The 18,048-nt window shown below is 42.1% G+C and overlaps 1 protein-coding gene across 3 annotated transcripts in view; it reads left to right on the top strand.

Moving 5' to 3' along the window:
• b3gat1a (beta-1,3-glucuronyltransferase 1 (glucuronosyltransferase P) a) overlaps positions 1-18,048 on the top strand; it is a 67,077-nt gene that overhangs the window by 29,728 nt on the left and 19,301 nt on the right. For 2 of the 3 annotated variants that reach the window (XM_029517459.1, XM_029517457.1), the window contains exon 2: positions 5,168-5,370. The exons of the other annotated variant lie outside the window; for it this stretch is intronic. The gene's annotated coding sequence lies outside the window, so the exon portion shown is untranslated. The remainder of the gene's footprint in view (positions 1-5,167; positions 5,371-18,048) is intronic. 3 annotated transcript variants of the gene reach the window in all.

Raw genomic sequence — 18,048 nt, 5'->3', positions numbered from 1 at the left:
AACATGAGGACAAACAAAAGACCACTTTCCTGAGCTGCGATGAGGAAACGCAGCGCGGTATTGACACCAGTCAGTGTATTATGCAGATGGGTTTGTTTGTGTGCCGTGTCTGCTGCATCCATCATCCGCATCTCATGCTATTTCATTGTGTCAGAGCACAAAGGGAACTATTTAATTGTGTACCTCGCAGAGCGTATGAGGACGTCGGGAGATTATTGCTGTGAAATCTTTCAGATAAATCACCTTAGAGATAATTACATCACATCATCGCCATAAAGCATCTGACATTTCCTTTAATCTTTAATGTGGGTATGATGAAAGGCTAACATTATATCCAGCGTGCTTTTACCCAGCTGATAATGGACTAAATGGGTAATTATGATTTAACTGGATGTTTGTGAGTTTTGGGGGATCGGCGTTGACCTACAGGCTTGATGATTGTTCTCGTGAAAAGGACATCCTGTGCTCTGTGGCTCGGCCTTCATTGAACTGTCAGGAGCTGTGGGGGATACTGCGCTGTCAGCCTGCCTGCCCACCTCCGCCGTCCGCCAGATCGATCACTCCCAGAGAAACCCAACCACCGCAGCTCCTCCAATTACATTGATGGGTCACATCGTTCTATCAGAATAGAGCATCAGAGCCGGGGACGGAGAGGGAGGGAAAGAGAATGGAGTGGCGAGCGTACAGGAGAAAAGAGGCAGAGAATGAGAGGCAGGGTAAGAAGGGACGTGGTGACAAGCGTGCGCAGCCGGTGAAACCTTCCCGATTGAACTTTGCCAAGACGGATGCTGAACTTAGACCCGCCTGTGCATTATTAATATTGACCACTTACACGAGAATAAAGAAGCATTTACTCAGCAACTGACATGCCTGAATTAATCATTGAGCCATACTCAAAGGCATGATGAGTTCTCTTTCATGACAAACCTGCAATTTTCACTTAAATGACAAATGCATTCAGAACAAAAAAGGCCATCAGCTCTGTCATTATCTCTGGCATTATATGACATGCCATTTTTTTTTTTGCTTTGTGTTTGGTTTTTTCAGCAGACCGTTTTCCATTCACAGACTTCTCCCCAACAATGAACAGACATAAAGGTGATGTATGAGAGGAAAGATGGGATTATTATATGCCGGGGAGAATTTTTTGCAGCAAACTTCAACAAAGATCTGATCGTCCGAAGGTACAAAATCCATATGAAGGAATTGCCGTAGCGAAGTCTGCAGAAAGCCTTTTCTTGCCTGAAGAAAGAACTGATATACATCTATCCTGTGTCTCATACTGAGCTGGACTTTACCCCTATGGGTCCATCAGACAGAAGTAGGATTTTTACACTTTATATACAGAGAGAGCACACCCAGCACGCATGAAAGTGAGTGCAGGTCCGTCTCTATATGTGATGGCTCACACAAGTGAATCAATACCCACAGCACCTCGCCTGGTCTCCTCCTTCACACAGTCCTTGGGCTTCGTGCTTTGTGCTCCATCCGTCACTGTCAAACGCACAGACTGTCGTGGTCAGCCCACGTTAGAGCCACCACAGCCCAACGCACAATATCAGCTAGTAGGAAAGTGTGCAAATGTCGGTCTGCATCCACCCACACACACAACAGAATGAAGGTTGGAAACGTTAGAGGCGCCTGATGCGGTCTACGACGGTGAGGAGAGGGGGTTGTGTGTGCGCTGTGACTCCACCGAGCCCTGAGGGGGCTTCTCAGTCCGTTGCAGAAGTTGATAACACATGAAATGCATCAGTCAGTTACTGAGTGAAAACCTCACAGCTGCAAAAATATAAACTTTCCAGGAGCTCGGACAAAATATAAAACAGGACTTGACAGAGCACTCCAGCAGTTTAACATTTCACTCCTGCAACACTGTCAACTCATGATGGACAAAAAAAAAGTGCCTGAATTGCCCACGATACGACTCTATTCAAACATTTTGGCTGATTATCTCATTGCCCTTTTACTCCACACCCTGAGATTTCTGCCATTTTCCAACTTGGAGTCATCAGATCCATCCAAAGCTGACATCATCTGTGGACCTCCCACAGCTCATTTCACAAAGTCCTGAAAAAAGATGATTCACCGAAACAACCTGTACCCATTTAAATATTTTCCATCTGGACAGAAAATCTGACTTTGCACGTGTCTTTGTCGTATTTGCATGAGAATCACAATTTCTAAATCCCCATCACTAATGTGTTTATCATGGTTACTTTTACGGGTATTAAAGAAAACAAGATTCGACTTGACTCGATTTTGTGCCTCGAACTGTGACTTGAGAATTGCAAAGGAATAAATTTCGCCTTTTCGTGGCCTCTTTTCTTTTTCAATAAATATGGATGTGTGTTTTAAGCAGCCGCAGTCAGAGCAGATGGGGTTTGAAAAATATTACTGCCAACCAATCACAGTCGGAGCTCACGACTGATGTTATTTTATAGATGAGCCCCAAACAGGATGTTTAATTGTAGGCAGGTGTCGAGTCTTAGTCCATTTCAGTCCAGCCTATCTTGAGAACTATCACCATCCTTCTGCTTTCACCGTATCACACCTACTATCAGTGGCTTATTTGTATTCAGTGTAGTAACCATAGCTACGCAACCATGGACAAAAGATACAATTTTGTGTTAGTGTCTGGTTTTATCTCTGAGCCTTTAACCCCCAATGAGCACATACACAGTTTGAGCTCCTCTGCCTCGTCGCTGTGCCGTCTAAGCTTCAAATTATAGCTGTTTTTTTTTGTTTTTTTTTCCTCCTCCAGCCACATTGAAGTGACCTTCAGGGCAACCCGGCGTCCTTCAGAATATTGTTCTAATATCACTTTTTGAGTTTCAGTGGCTGTCTCGTCTTAATATAACAATGATTCTACATGACCAACAGACCTTATAATACTAACCTGAGGGTCAGCTGTGCCACAGCAAGCAATAAAAGGTACAACTATCTGTTATTCCCTGAGGTGCAAATTTTTATTTTATTTTTTTTCAATATCCGTCATATCAAAGCAGAATATTGAGATGAGGTGGAGGACGCGGTTCGTGTGTATCTGCAGTCAGTTTGAAGCACAGCCAAGATAAAATTTTAACTGAGGTCTTTAAGTCATGCCGCAGCTCAAAGACACTTTTAAATTTGCTATATGTGTGAATTTAATAAGAAGTTTCATATTTAATACCCACTTTAATGTTTAAGAAATATTTCCAGATTAGCTGGATATATTAAGATAATCTATAAAATTTCTGTATAATGTTGAGACGCACTTTTGTTGCTATCTCAGCCGGGCCGGGAGATGACAAAACACCGCTGAGGAGTCAGAATGTTGAATCAACAAGAGTATTTTATTTAGCGCTGTCTGCAGAGAGCGGAGATCACATAATACACTTCAACAGTGCACCAGGAAAAGCCAGGGGTGATCTGATCTGAAGTTGTTTGTGTTTGAGTTTGTATACTGACAGGTTTGTTCCTCCTTGAAGGAGGTCCAGCCTGAGCGTGGCCTGTTCCTGATTGGTAAATTCTATCTACTGTTGTGGGTTATCGGCCAAGTTCTCAACTTACGTTTCTAAGACGTAGTCTCTTATGTTTTCTCGTTTTTGGTGAGAAACAGAAAGTTTTGTCTCGTTTTTGGTGAGAAACAGAAAGTTAGTTTACCACATTCCAGGGCGGCGTGACCTGCATGTATTTTAGACAGGTTAAACTAGTTCAACTGAAATTTTGCTCTTTCTGGTGCATTACATATCCATTTTAATATCCATCAATAACCTTAACTGTCATTCTTATGTAAAGGTACAAGATACATTCCAAGGTTTTCACTTTATTTCACTTTTTAATACTTAATTGGAGCACTTTAATGTTCACATGAATCGAAATCAAGATTATTTAATGTTTAATATATTTAACAAGTGTTACGCTAGCCCCAAATAATATAAATACAAATGTCTAAATACTGTATTTAGACAGCGTTTGTGGATGTTTGTTTGAAATGCAGCAATGCTTCTCTGATTTCGCTGATTTTACTGTGTAAGCAGCACAGACGGTTTTTAGTCTTTCACTCTGGGACAATCCCTGTACAACGCACAGCATAATGACACAACAACACAAAAATAAGGACAACACCTTCGTGGAAATCTGTGAGCGATCCAGGAGTTACCTCACAGCTGAGTTGTGGTAATTTGGCCCAACAGAGCAGGTTTTAAATCTTTGGGCTCAGGTCATGTAACTGCCAGTCAGCTGGATCTACGGAGAGGACGCCGCCTATGGTTTTAACATAATTAGTTTCTACCCTCATGACGACCCTACTGAATTTAAATTAGACCAATAACAAACCTGCAACACTGCATGCTTTCTGCATTGCATCCTGTCAATAGGCTGCTAATAAGCCCAACCCTCATCATTTTTTTTTTTCCTTGCATGGCATCAGCTGCCCCCCCCCCCTCCACCACCATCCTCTACAACCATGGCGGCTGCCCACAGGCAAGTACAAGTAACTGTGTGGCAGATGAGGCTAACAGAGGAAGACTCATCAATAATGGACTGGTAGCTGGGGGAGTATTTCAGAGGAATTGAGGTGGATGGACTGAGTGAAAAGTGCAGCTGGTATATTTGTCTTACTTATTCCAAAATGGACGTTTTGATATGACGCTTCCCAGAGGACATACAAAAGAGGAGGGTCGTCATTAATAGCTGATCCGTTGAATAAGTCATCAGACTGCTGCCAGATTTTGGTATTTATGTGAGCTGCTCTGCCACTTTTACCTCCAGAAACACAAGACTATATATAACATAATCTTTGCTCCCAGGATTTTTTTTTTTTTTTTTTTAAATCTCAGAGGTTATTATCTTATGATGAAATTGTAAAATAGCCATAACTATCCTGTTGAGTGCAGACACATAGGTGTAAACCTCCCTCTTTGGAAAGCAGCATGAAACTGAACCTCATCAGAGTCCACGGAGGAAGAGATTTACACTGTGATTATCTCTCTCGACAGCTGTCCAGATGCAAACAGTAATTGTGTCACTGAGGCAACGGAAATCACCGAGGGGGGCTGTTATAGTATGGCTGCGTCTCCTCCCAGCCTCCACCCTTATCGTTCCCGTTTTTTCAATGCCCATCGTTGTCTCAGGAAGTGGAGGCCCATTCTTACTCACCGCGCTCCTGCTCTTGTTTCTCCAGGGGTCGGCCCTGAGGACGTGAGACTTCAGGGGGTTTGCATCGCAGGCCGGTGACACTGCTTCAGTCGCTGTTGACCACCTTCCTCCACATCTCCAGACATCCAATTAAGGCTTGAGCTGTGAAAGTATCCGTCGACTCCGACGCAGAAAGGTTGACACTGGAGGACTTGCCTGCGCTTGCTGAGGACAGGCAGAGGATTGCTTGTGAGTATCCTGTCGTTGTCATTGTTGTTGGGGGGGGGGGTGGACACATAGAACTGGCCGGGTACAATGATTCGTATTCTTATGCATTTGGTGTTTTTTTTTTTTTGTTTGTTGTTGTTTTGTTTTTTTAAATCAGCAAATAAAAATAGAGTTCATAACCACAGGGAAGAATGAAATTTAAATATTGATTTCTTGATTTGAGGCAGCCTGTTTATATCCATACAAATAGATCGAGATTCAGTTTTATCTCCATATAAACTGTCTGCTGGGCTGTTACGTAACATCCTACGTAAACAAACACACAGCTCCCTTAGTTGTCTCTTTTTTTAAATGCAGCAGCTAAATTTAAATGTGCCTGAGCATCAAACGACATGGTTAAAGGTAAAGTGCTACCCCACCTTCTCAATCTGTCATAGCTGTCTGCTTACTTTTTGTCTCATTTCCTGTCCAATACATGTTCCATTTTCACCAGGAAATCTAGTCAAGGAAAAAAAGTGGAGGACAGGAGCAAAACGATCTGACAGATCCACTTACCCCTGCCGCCCACGATCCACTCGGCCTCTGATATTAGTAGAGGTTGAAATATATATGTAGGCATATCGCACGGGAGCGCAGAGGAGGAGGATGGGGAGAAGGAGGGGGGAGGAGGACGAAGGTGTGAGAGCTCAAGAGCCGACGTTGCTGATGACAAAGGCGAGAAAGTAATTTTAAATTGTGGAGGCAGAAAATGATGAGATAGTGAGATGGGGGAGAGAGAAAGAAAAAGGTCTTACTGCTAAATTGCTGGTCGGTTCTGTTGTCTCCCAGCTGTCAAAGAAAAATATCGAGATTTCTTACTTGCAGGGCGTGGGCAAAATTAATCCAAAGCAATTCTCATATTGGCTTTTGTGCAAACAAACACGGCCGATATGAAACAGGTTAGCAGGTTAGCTATAGGTTTCTATGGGACCTGCATAAGCCACAGTGGCCGAGGATCGTGCCCCCATCTTATAGAAGAGCCACCGAATATTAAACCTGGTATTCAGGTGCAGAATTTAATAAAACCACTAACAATATTGAAGGCTAATATTTGCTGATATTGATGCACATTGAAATGCGGCTATTGTATTCAGTTGCGTTCCATTCGAAGCCTGCGTGCAGTATTCCCACAGTGGGCCTTCTGCCAGGAAAACATTTGCTCCCAGCAATGTAAGAAACGTTTCCATCATGTCATGATCACAATCACAGTTTTCATTGACAGTTTTTCCACAGACCTCGGAGCAAATAGGATATGTTATGTAATAATTTGCATGGCACCCACCCCACTCCTTTAACTGGTGTGAGTAATCAACATCACAGGCTCTCATCATAGATTTATAGACAACCTTGATCGCTGCCAGGGTGAAATTAACTCCTTCAACCTCGAGGGAAATGTTGAAAGATAACTGGCTAAAAACACACTCCCCCAGTCCGCACACAGACACACACACACACGTATATGCAGATGAGACTCGTCTGTTCCTTCTGGCTGTCTCTCTAGAGCTGTCACACATGCTGCGTCTCGGAGCTCCAGGAGACCGAGGTTGACTTGAATTAAACTGAGAGGATGTCCTTTCCAGATCTGCAGAGGGGCCACAGACACACACCAGGCCCCCGGAGAGAGTCAGTCAAAAAGACAGAGGGAAAGAGGGAGAGAGAGCGAGAAATGAAATGAGAATGGAGAGCGTGAAGAAAAAGACACGAGGGAGGTTGGATAGACGGTGGAGAAGAGGGAAAGTAAATAAAAGGAAAAAAAAAAAAAAACGTGCAGGGAGAAATTGCCTGTGAGAAGAGAAGGAGGGAAGATGAGGTGGAGGAGGGAGAGGACAGTAATGTAGAGGAGCAAGGGATGGCTTGTTAGATTGTGTGCGTGTGGGTGTTGTAGGGGGGGCATGACACAATTTGATGGGGATAAAAGACGGCGCATGAAAGAGAAACCTCAGAAACTCCTCAAAGCAAGTAAGTCCTCTCTCTTTTCCCTCCACGCTGAGCACACTGAAGAAAGCCTTATTAGAGATTCATAAAAGCAACATATCGGCTTTATCTCATACGACGAGTGTGACGTTCAGATTCTGTCATCTGTTGTAAAACAGAGAGCAAAAATCAATGGTCATAAACCAGAGCTATGAATCTGTGTGGACCCCGATATATGTTGTTCAAATGGGCCAGCAATTTTTTTTAAACAGTAATGAAATTCTAATATTTTTATGTAATTATTTTTAATGTGATGGCATTTTGAGAGACGTTGGGGTTTTCTGTAACTCATTGTTGGAAATCTCGTAATTTTCAACTGCCGGTTAGCCAAAGACATTTTATGTCCCCTTTTTGAGCAGTGAGAAATTAATTATTCTAATTTATTTGATAGAGCTTATAGGACAAAAAAATCTATTCAATGAGAAAACAATATGATCCTTTTCAGTTATGAAAACATTTTTAATGTGTTGCAGCCTCATTGGAATTAGATGAAAATAAGCAACGATAAACTCAGAGGGAGCATTTCATATATTCATACTTTGTCTGTATTAATAGTGGAGGTTGTTTTTTTTCATTATTATTTCTTTATGTAATTTTGAACACCATATATAAGTCTAACAGTACTTTATAGCACACAGATAAAACCCCTTTGCTATAGAATCATAAACTCATGCCACCATTTCAACGCCTGCTCATACGATTATGGGTTTTGTATTGCAAGGCAGAGCATAATGATAGTAAACGCCACATAGGTGATATAAAAGCATGCGCATGTGAAAAAGGGAGTAGTGCTGTATGCTGGAAAAAAAAACAAAAAAAAACGTGCATGTTGATCTGCCAAAGTCTTTATCACGGCTGCAGCAGTCACACTTTAATCTCCTAAACAGAGGTTACACTGTGTGTAGTGTCAGGACAGTGCAGTTTATATTTAAAACGAATTACAGCTATATTCTGACCTGAGAATAGGCTGCTGAGCTGATTCAGAATAGACCACCATTTTCTATATCCCTCCTCAAGGCATTGTTATTAACCATAAGTGTATTTCTCATTCTGTTCTATTGTCCTGTCTGTCCTTTGCCCTCAGAGATAAACATGCCAGACACCAAGAAGAAGAAACTTGAATATAAATTATTGAACAGGAATGCATCTTGACCCCCCCCCCCCCAAAAAAAGAAGAAAAAAAACAGTATTATTTTTTTTTTTCCCTCGTGCCTGCAAGCTAGGCAATCCCCAAACTTCCTGCCTAGATTTCAGCTCGTTACTTCTAATACAGGGAACACATTGCTCATCATTGTCAATCCACCAAATCTGTTGTAAGCCCTTTCATAACGTTTCTTTTGCTCTTTGTCGCACAAGCTCTTTGTTCTGTAATGACACAAACCTGCTATGCAGATATTCGACAGGCAGCGTTTTCTCATTTCAATTTCAGGGCATTAGCAGCCGGATAATTTTTTCAGATAAGCAAAGAAATTCCAAGCATGACGCGCAATCATTGTGTGTGATTACTTACACAGAGGGGAAATGAGCAGTTCAAATATATTAATGCGCATATTTGGTGTTTTTAGGAAGCACTTGAATGCGTCAGGATTTACTCGGTTTCTCCACCTACATTACAATTACATTTGTGGCCCTCAGCATTTTTCTGTGCTGTGGCAGCACATGAATGGCTGACCTAAAAATTTGTGGTGAAGAAGCGACTACTATGAAAGTGCTTCATGAATGGGTTTTCATGCTCTTTTATCTTTGCCAGTCCTAAATGGCCTTCAGACCAAGGCAGCCCTTCGAACTTGCAATTATTCTAAATTGCAACTGGAAAAACTCCACGGCTTGTTTTCCAAAAGGCAGAGAGGAAAATCTGTACAAGAACATGAAAACTTGTTATTTCAATTGATCTTATAAGAACTGGTTAAAATACTGTGTGCAACAACAGCTTGAAAGAGCTCTGATCTGTGATGTGAAATGTAGCGATCTCAGGAAAGGAGCAGAATTGTCAGACATCGATAGTGTCGTGTTGTAAGGTTAAAAGGAGTGAAAAGTGTTGTGCTGTGATGCAACTGTTCGCAATCTCATTGTTATCACCAGAAATGTCTCCTAACATTTTCCTCTTGAACACTGAATTATTCATCGGTTGGCAACCTGGTTTTGGGGTGGAAATCATGTAGGAGGAGTTGTATGGCACGGTTACTGTAACAAACACCCCACATTCAGGGCTTCTTCTTATATAACGTCGCATTGTGGTGAAGACAAGTAGTTTTAGCACACTGAAGACCAAAATGAACACAGAAAATGAGGGAGGTTCAGCGTTCGAGCGACTCCATTCCACCTAAACCAACATGACCCGAGCAGCCGGCTCAGTCTCACGGACGTTTTGGGAGTTATCGATGTGCCAGTTGGCTGGAGCAGTGTACGGTACCTGCACACACTGAGCTCCTGCAAGATTAGATAAGCGGGACCCCATTCTACGACTCTGTGGGTCGAGGGGAATTGGCAAAGTTAGTGTTGAGTTGTTTTGTAAAAGCAGCAACATTAAAGTCAACATGCAGTCATATGTGTGCACACAGAAGCACAAAGGAAGTAAAATACGAATCGGGAGGATCCTGCGGACTTTTACAGACCTTAAATTACCCTGAAGCCTATCAGACCGCATCAGTGTGCGAATGTGTGTAAATGTGTATCACTGGACAGCCCAAGGCCAGCCCCAAATGGCACCAGTTAGCAGGACAACGGCCTCGAACATTGTCCCGCCCTGCAGCTACATCGCCTCAACAAGCCCCTCTGAGGAAAACTAAGTGCTCCATTTTGGAGCCCAGCATATGGCCTCTACGTATGGTGCACAAAAAAAACATGTTTTTTTTCATTGCCTATAATCACATAGATTTGCACATTGAATAACAATTACTCTCACACGGCTTGTTCAAGTTTCACTCTGCATAACACCGAACCTGGTGGGAAGAAATCGGTGAATTGTCCACTATCTGTGGAACAGTTTAAATGCTCCATCGTCAGCTGCATCAGCTTTAACTTTCAGCTGGTGCAGAAATGCCCTGCACATTTTATTTTTGTAGGGATTTATTTTTGTCCAATGAAGAACAAATATATCAGCGTTGCCAGTTGCAAGGTTGAAAATCAGATTAACAAAAAGTAAAATCTGTTTACGCAGCCCTTTGAAACCATAAAAACAGATTCTTGGATAATGCTTAATAAATTATTTTTGTGAATGTACAATTCCTGCTCTATTCTTTACCCCAGAACAATAAACTTATAATTGCCCAATTACTCAGGACCTCTGTAGCTGAACGTTTCACCCTTTAATGGCTCTCTTTCTTTCCTTTCGCTCACAGCACAGTTTTTTGTCTTAAAAGCTGATCCCCCTTTCATTCTGAGTCAGAAAATAAATCAGTTAATAAAACCAGTATCCTGTTGCTGGTTTTTTGTTGGCTTTGGTTTTGGTTGTTTTTTTTTGGGGGGGAAGGGAAGGAAGTGATGCCTATCATCTGGGTGCGAGGATCCTGACCTGTATCTCATTGTGACACAGACCTGAGATCCTTGCACAGTCGGATCATCCCTGAAAAGTTATCCACAACCCACAGGCTATCTGTAAGACAGAAGACGTTTCCATGGTAACAATCAATGACCTTTTGACCAAAGAAAGACATGGTACAGATCATGATGTGTGCACAAGGCTGCCAGTTATGAAAAAAAAAAAAGAGTTTTTGGAGAGCGGCAGTAACCTCGTGGAAAAACACAGCGTGGGAACAATGTGAGGGCAAACTGTCTCCAGCTCTGAATGATGTGTTAACAGCAGCACAGCGCCCCGCTACATTAATAAAATATAGCACAGTGTGCATTCATACACAAGCCAGTTTATCTCACAGCAAAAAAAAAAAAAATTCTTGCAGCTGTTAAGTTCTTGCAACTAACCTGAGCTGCGCGAGGAGAAAAAAAAAAGACTTGATTTATGCTGCATTCATGGCAAACTAGTCATTAGTTTGTTTTTCTAGTGAGGACAGGCACTGTCAGGATTTGTGTTAATGTCTTTCTGAAAGAAATTACTTTTCAATTTTATAACCAACATGAGAAAAAATTTTCTGTCCATGAAAAAAAAAAAAAGCATCAAATAATGTGATGGAGAATCATATTGACGTATTTTTATCCCAGTCGAGATTCATTCAGGAGGTGCCGTGCCTCTGCACCACATGGCACCTTGATTTTCCCTGTAAAAAGAGGGCCCCCCTGCTGGGACCAATCAGTGGAGCATTGCAAATATTCTTGGTTTTTTTTTTTTTGTTTGTTTATATATTTTTTCCATTACTTTCAAATTCATATTTCAGCATCTGCTGGTTGTGAAGAAAGAAAAAAATCATACAGATGAATATCTTCTCTGATTTGATCGTGGAAGATGATCACAATAACCATGGCTTGCCAACCGAGACGAAACAAACTGATGCATATACAGAAACTCACACCGTCTGTGGAGTGACGAAAATTTGGAGACAAAGACACAAAGAGCAGAAGCAGTTAGCATGAGAAATCCTCGCGGTTAGCAAACTTGCATGTTTTTCCGTCTGAGTACTCCAACTTCCTCACGCGGTCCGAAGACGTGCGTGTTAGGTTAACTGGTGACTCTTAAGTTGCCTGCAGGCGTGAGTGCAAGTGTGAATGGTTGTTTGTCTCTGTTTGTGTTCATGTGAGGCCTAAACGGGTGGATAGATAACGGATGGATGGATCTTCCTCATTCAGGCTTGCGCAGTGATGTGCGATACGTTCGAGTGTGCCTTGAGTTCTCAGTTCTGCCACAGTTCAGAGGAGCATAAATTCTATCCGTGTCTGTCTGAATTTGGACACTGAGGCTAATCAATAATGGTGGAAATCCCCTCCGAATGCTCGACCGGAGGTTATTCCATGATGCAGCACCGTTAAGATGGGAAAAAGGGTCATTTCTTCGACCCCCGGCAATTCTAAACGTTTGAGACAAATTCAGCATGAGAAAAGCAAGGAAAGTGCATACAACTGAAATTCACATTAAAGGCCTTTTTTTTACAAAATTTCCAAAGAGGGCACAAACCTTGTTGCTGCAGCCCATTGTATTATCATTTCTAAAAATTTGTCCCTTTTCAACTGACTATTCATTGATAGAAATTTGGTTGCTAAGACTAAATGGGCCAAAAAAGCAAATACGATTAGTTTCAGCACTTAATTATTCACGAACTGTCAAAAGGATCATCATTAAAGATGCATATCAAATGTTGTGAAAAATAATAAGAATATATACAGTAGCTAACACATGTCACACGCAGGATGTAGTACTGGAGCAGTGTCACATAAGTATTGTAATGACATTATTACATGAATACGGCAGTGACCTTTCCTCCTGGCTAACGTTTATACTCAATCCATCCTTGTGCTAAATTAAAGGTCAAAGGGTTGGAGGGGTCAGTCTGGATGATGCATCACCTTCAAAGGGGGTCGTGCAAACATCACAGTTTCATGACTCACCAACCAAAGAGATCAGACCGATTTCATCACAGTGGAAGCGACAAATGCTCTGTGAAAGATGAAGAGAGTTTGTACCTACGGCTTAAAATATGATAATTATGATAATCCGCGAGCAGATTGAGATGCTATTCAAATGGAATATGCATCCATTGATGTCAAGTAGTGAAAGCCTCTTAAAACATAATTAGTATCACTGAGCATCAACACGAGACGATGTTTAGGAGATTTACAGCGCAATAATGTGAGGCTTGAAACTAGATGGTTTGTGTGAGTCAAAAATAGCTTCTGATTTATGCAATCAGTAGACTTTAGGTCGCGTAAAAGATTCAGGCTAAGAACAGACTGATTGAATGCACCTCTGATAACACCTCAGTGCTCTGCACTCCTGATCCACAAGCGTCTTTCTAACTTTGCTGTTGTCCATCCCTCCCCTCCTGAGGACCCGTTTGAAGCCTTTCTGTGTGTGCGTGCTCTCCCGAGGCCTGCGTGGATTTCCTCCAACAACACATACAGGTTAAGTCAGGTGGCCACTTTAATTTTCCTAGACTGAATTGTTTGTTTCTATATGTCGGCACCATTTTTGACTGGCAACCTGCTGCAAGGGCCGGTGAGTGATGGGGGGGTGAAATATGGGGGGGGGGGGGGGGGTAACCAGCCTGATTCCTTTGTCTTTGTTTTCAACTAACCGTCTCCTGACGCATGGCTTCACCTTTACGCTTCATGCATGAGAGTTACCTTCTCATCTAACGTTCTGCGAGAAAGCAGTATTTCCCAGAACTATTGCTTTGTGTTGTCACAGTGACAGCAGCGTGCTGAGGTTAGCCTTTAGCTCCAAGCACAAGCGCAGCCTCACAGTGTATCAGAGAAATACACCCACTTTGGTCTTGTCATGACATTATTGTGTTAATTTGGCTTTGGCTGGTTTTTAGATGTTTCTGAAGTCTTGACCTTCGTCTCAAAGTACAGTATGTTTTCACAGATAATTGCACAGCAGTGAAGCTGAAAATCACCAGTGGATTTGAGGATTGCGTCGCCTGTTTGGACGTGCCGTCAGTAACCAGCATGCTCTTTATCTCAGCAAAGTCATTGCTCTGTTGAGTCAGTGACACCTCTGTAATGTAGCATCAACACACACACACGCACACAGTTGCTGTCAGCAGCGTGCCGTCGGTGTCATCTTTCTGGGCTCCCGAGAATGTGACTGTGCATGGCGGCGTATGAGCAACGCGAAGGGGACAAATAATAATAGCAAGTGTAAAGCTATGATTTGAGAGGTCAGCAGAGTGCAGATTATGCATGGAGGCTCGGGTTGAAATGTCAAAGGTGCCATGTTTTTACATGGCTGGAAAAACTTGCTAACTTGATGTTTCGATAGCCCTGCTTTCAACATCGTCTCTCATATGACATTTGTCCACGAATCTTTAAATGTCAGCGCTTATACGGTGGTGTGAATGTGCTGCGCCGTGAAAAGCCATTTTAATACTCAAACGACTCTGCTAGTTGGTCAAATTTGTTTCCTACACAGAAATAGTGGCACGTAATATTAGTGGTCATCAGATATCTGGTTATGGTTTGATTAAAATGAAATGATAGGACATCACTGTGCTCATAAGATACCCTGCAGTAAAGTAAGTAAACGTGCAGGAAGCATGGGGAATACTAATAATAATGATATATCTCCTAATTACCAAAGCTGTTAAACGAGTCTCTTCCATAAACTACCTTTCTCCTGGGGGCCACATATTATTGGCAAGTTCAAAGCTAATGACAGCATGTCATACAAATCACAAATACTGACACTAACTAATTATGTAATTAAGAAAACACCAGAGATGGACATGAGCGAACCGGCAGCTGCACTAAGTCTATAATTGTTATGTGCCAAATTCATCTGCCTCTGGATCAGATGTAGCTTCAAAACCTCTGCTTATCCGAGGGAGGGCTTTGTGGTGCCTCCCAAAGCACCCTCCCCGCTTCGCATTCACACAAACAGCGACACTAATACGCACCTCGGAGCCGCACATTTTTCTCATCTCACAGAGCTCCAAACCATTTTGCCTGCTGACTTTCCTCCACCAGCCTGCGGCAACCAGTGTCCCCATATGTCTGTTTTCATATCATCATCATTCTTAACTCTGAACTCTCATTTTATCTTCTTCATGGCTTCAAATATGATGGGGTTTTTTTTGTTTTGTTTTTGTATCAATAGAATTCAGTTAATTCATTTGTGATTTGAACTTACATACCCCGGATATGTAATCTGTCCAAACCATTGTTAAAACCATCAACATAATTTTTCAGACAGTCTGCCAAAGGACTAGTCTTTATTTACACCAGTTTTTTTCCATCTCAAACAAAACCCTGAGCTGCACCTTCCATTCTTTGGATCTACTCCCCCAGGTTTAATTAATGACGATCAGATTCATGATTATATATATTTTCCCTCCACAAGGGCATATAATTAGGGGGACTTTGACACTGGGGAATCTTTAATCGGATCTAACCCTCATTAAACAACTCAGAAACCAGCAGAGCTAGCATGCAGAGGTCTGAGAAGAGCAAGAAAGTACAGCAGAGATTCAAAACACCAAAACCCCCACTCAGGAACCGGGCTTTAATTAGCTAATGAATCTGTGAGCTTCCTCCGTCAACCTTTGACCTTACGCCGAGGTATAATAAGTCTATTCACTGTGTGAGGCATGTGGCATGCAGTTGAAATCAATGCCCTGTACACCAAAACCGCATTTAATGAGATAAACGCTGTGGTGTCCCTTTCATTGTGTGAAACTGTTGAAGTTCACATTCATGAATCATTCCTGGAGACTTTCCAAAGGTTGCAGCCTACCATATTGATTTAGTGTCATTTGCAACAAAAGCCTTCGCTTCATGATTGATGTTGTTTCTCAAAAAGGATTCAAAGACGTCTTATAATATACAGTATAACCAAACATCCGGCGGTAGCATAGAGAAAAGGCCTAAGCCATGAAGAAGCTCTTCTTCCTTGCTGCTACTGTTTAAATTACTCATAAAAAGTGGCTTTAATGATCAGTAACTGTCTCCACTGTTCTCTCTCATATCGCCACAGTAAATGTGGAGCTAACACGTGGAACTGGTCAGCTTACAGCTACTTGCTCTGGTTAAAGGCACCAATATCTGCCAGCCAGTCTCTGTAATTAACTCCTTAGAGCTTGTATCATTTGTTGGGTGGCTGCCTTTATGCAAATCTAAGTAAACCTGCACCGGAGTGAGACTAAAATGCTTTAATTTAATTGAACTTCATTTTAAGATTTAGAATATGATTTACAAGCTTTTAATTCAAAGTGCGCCGAAGATTGTTGTCTCTGAGTGACTAATGAAGAGACGATGAGCAGAAGCTGTGCGAAGTGAACTGTGACTATGAGGTCTCTCCCCAAACTGACATCTTCCTTGACTCAGTTCTGATCAGAGCCACGCTGCGTTGACCCAACATGCCATGTTCAGGTCCCAGTGGCGGCCTCTCTGCAATCCTGGCAGGGCCCTGTCAGTCAGCTCGGCCAGCATTGAGCGGCTACATCGTGCTCCCTGGCTCAGCATTGGAAATGTGCCCTGGGTGAGCCCCACCATAAATTAGTCAGGATAAGTTAAGGAGAGGCGGCGTGAAGCTACCCCCCCGCAGTTATCAGCAGAAGAGACCCCGCCTGAAGGTTGCTGCTCTTAAATCTTTTATCATTGCTGAGGCAGCCTGATCCAGGCATAGATTGGGGCCATCAATCAGGGCCAATGCTCACAGATAATGGCTTACTCAAGTTTTCCTGAAAATAAAACAACCATCTTGGTCTAAATCAAGCATCACAAACAGCATCAGCTGCCGCGTTCAAATTTTTAGGGATTTTGTGAAATCGGTTTGATTTCAGATTATTAGACTCGTATTCATCATGCCTTGAACATGATATAATGCTGAACTAATTATTGTTATTACTGTCAGTTCCAGTTGGCGTGATTTAAGATGAAGTTAGGAATATGACACGCTCATAAACGGCATAGCTGTCTTTCCTCTAACAGGCAGCAGTAGTATTTATACAGTAGCTGCCTTTCCTTCTTTGCTATAATTAGCCCAAAGACGGGGCTTGTTTCAGAAGAGGATCAAATTTTAAAGCGCTCTCCGTGGCAGGTGTGAATTGGATTGACAGGGCGAGTAGGGGCGCCCTTTGATTGAACCCGAACCTTGTATATGAGTTGTAACGAAATGAGCGCAAACAAGACAAAACAAAAAAAATTTCCCATTTGTAGAATTTATAATAAAGTCACACAAGGATTCTTACGCCTCTTTTAAATCCAGGAATTTGAAATTTCCTCCTTAACAGCTAGAAAAGCAAAAATTAATTGCCAGCTCTGCTCAAGAGTTCAAATGAACAATTAACAAAAAATAATTACTTGTGCATTATGCCATCAGTTTCCCCCTCTGCACACGGACCAGTTTAATTAGTTTGTGAGGAAAAGACACGAATATTCAAACCGATTCAAACTACCTCGGTCTTTAAAGCACAAATTGGTCTCGATTTCTGTAATGAGACAACTTCTAATTGTGCTCTGCCCATTATATTTTACAGTTTTCCATAGCAGAGGGAAAGTGATGATTGAATATTTGAGTAAAGTTTGTTATTAACTACTCCATAAACTTAGGTTAATTGCTGTATAGTATTTTCTCAGATATGCCACTAAAGGCCATGGCTTATTTCACGTAGCTATGAAAACTTGTTGCTTTGAGAAGTCTACGTGCTTCATCTCCACCACCGTGTCAAATGTAGCCTGCTTGCAGCCACTGATGGAGGCAGTCTTTCTGATCAGTTTATTTATGCACATTCATTAAACTTGTTAAGATGATTTTTTTTGCCTTCAAAGCCAAAAATCAGGATTATTTGAAGGAGGCAGATCGGTGGAAGACGAATCACCTGCTCCTGGCCTACTCTACTTCAAAAGCAATCAAGCCCGTCTGAATCAATGCCCACAGAGTCAAAATTCACTTTTAATGGCACCTCTAGGTGAAACCGTTTTTTGGGAGTTGTAGCAGTAACATCGATAATGATCTATTGCAGTGACTTATCGTCCACGATTCCCCAGATATCCCAGAAAACTGTTCTGGGCTTTACTAAGTCAGACAGCAGCCAATAAATTCATACACAAAAGTGAATGATTGGACATACCGGCGCT

Source organism: Echeneis naucrates, chromosome 13 (assembly GCF_900963305.1).
Source record: "Echeneis naucrates chromosome 13, fEcheNa1.1, whole genome shotgun sequence".
Classification (NCBI taxonomy): Eukaryota; Metazoa; Chordata; class Actinopteri; order Carangiformes; family Echeneidae; genus Echeneis; species Echeneis naucrates.
Note: the sequence above shows the minus strand (reverse complement) of the source record. Positions and strands in the feature narration are given on the sequence as shown.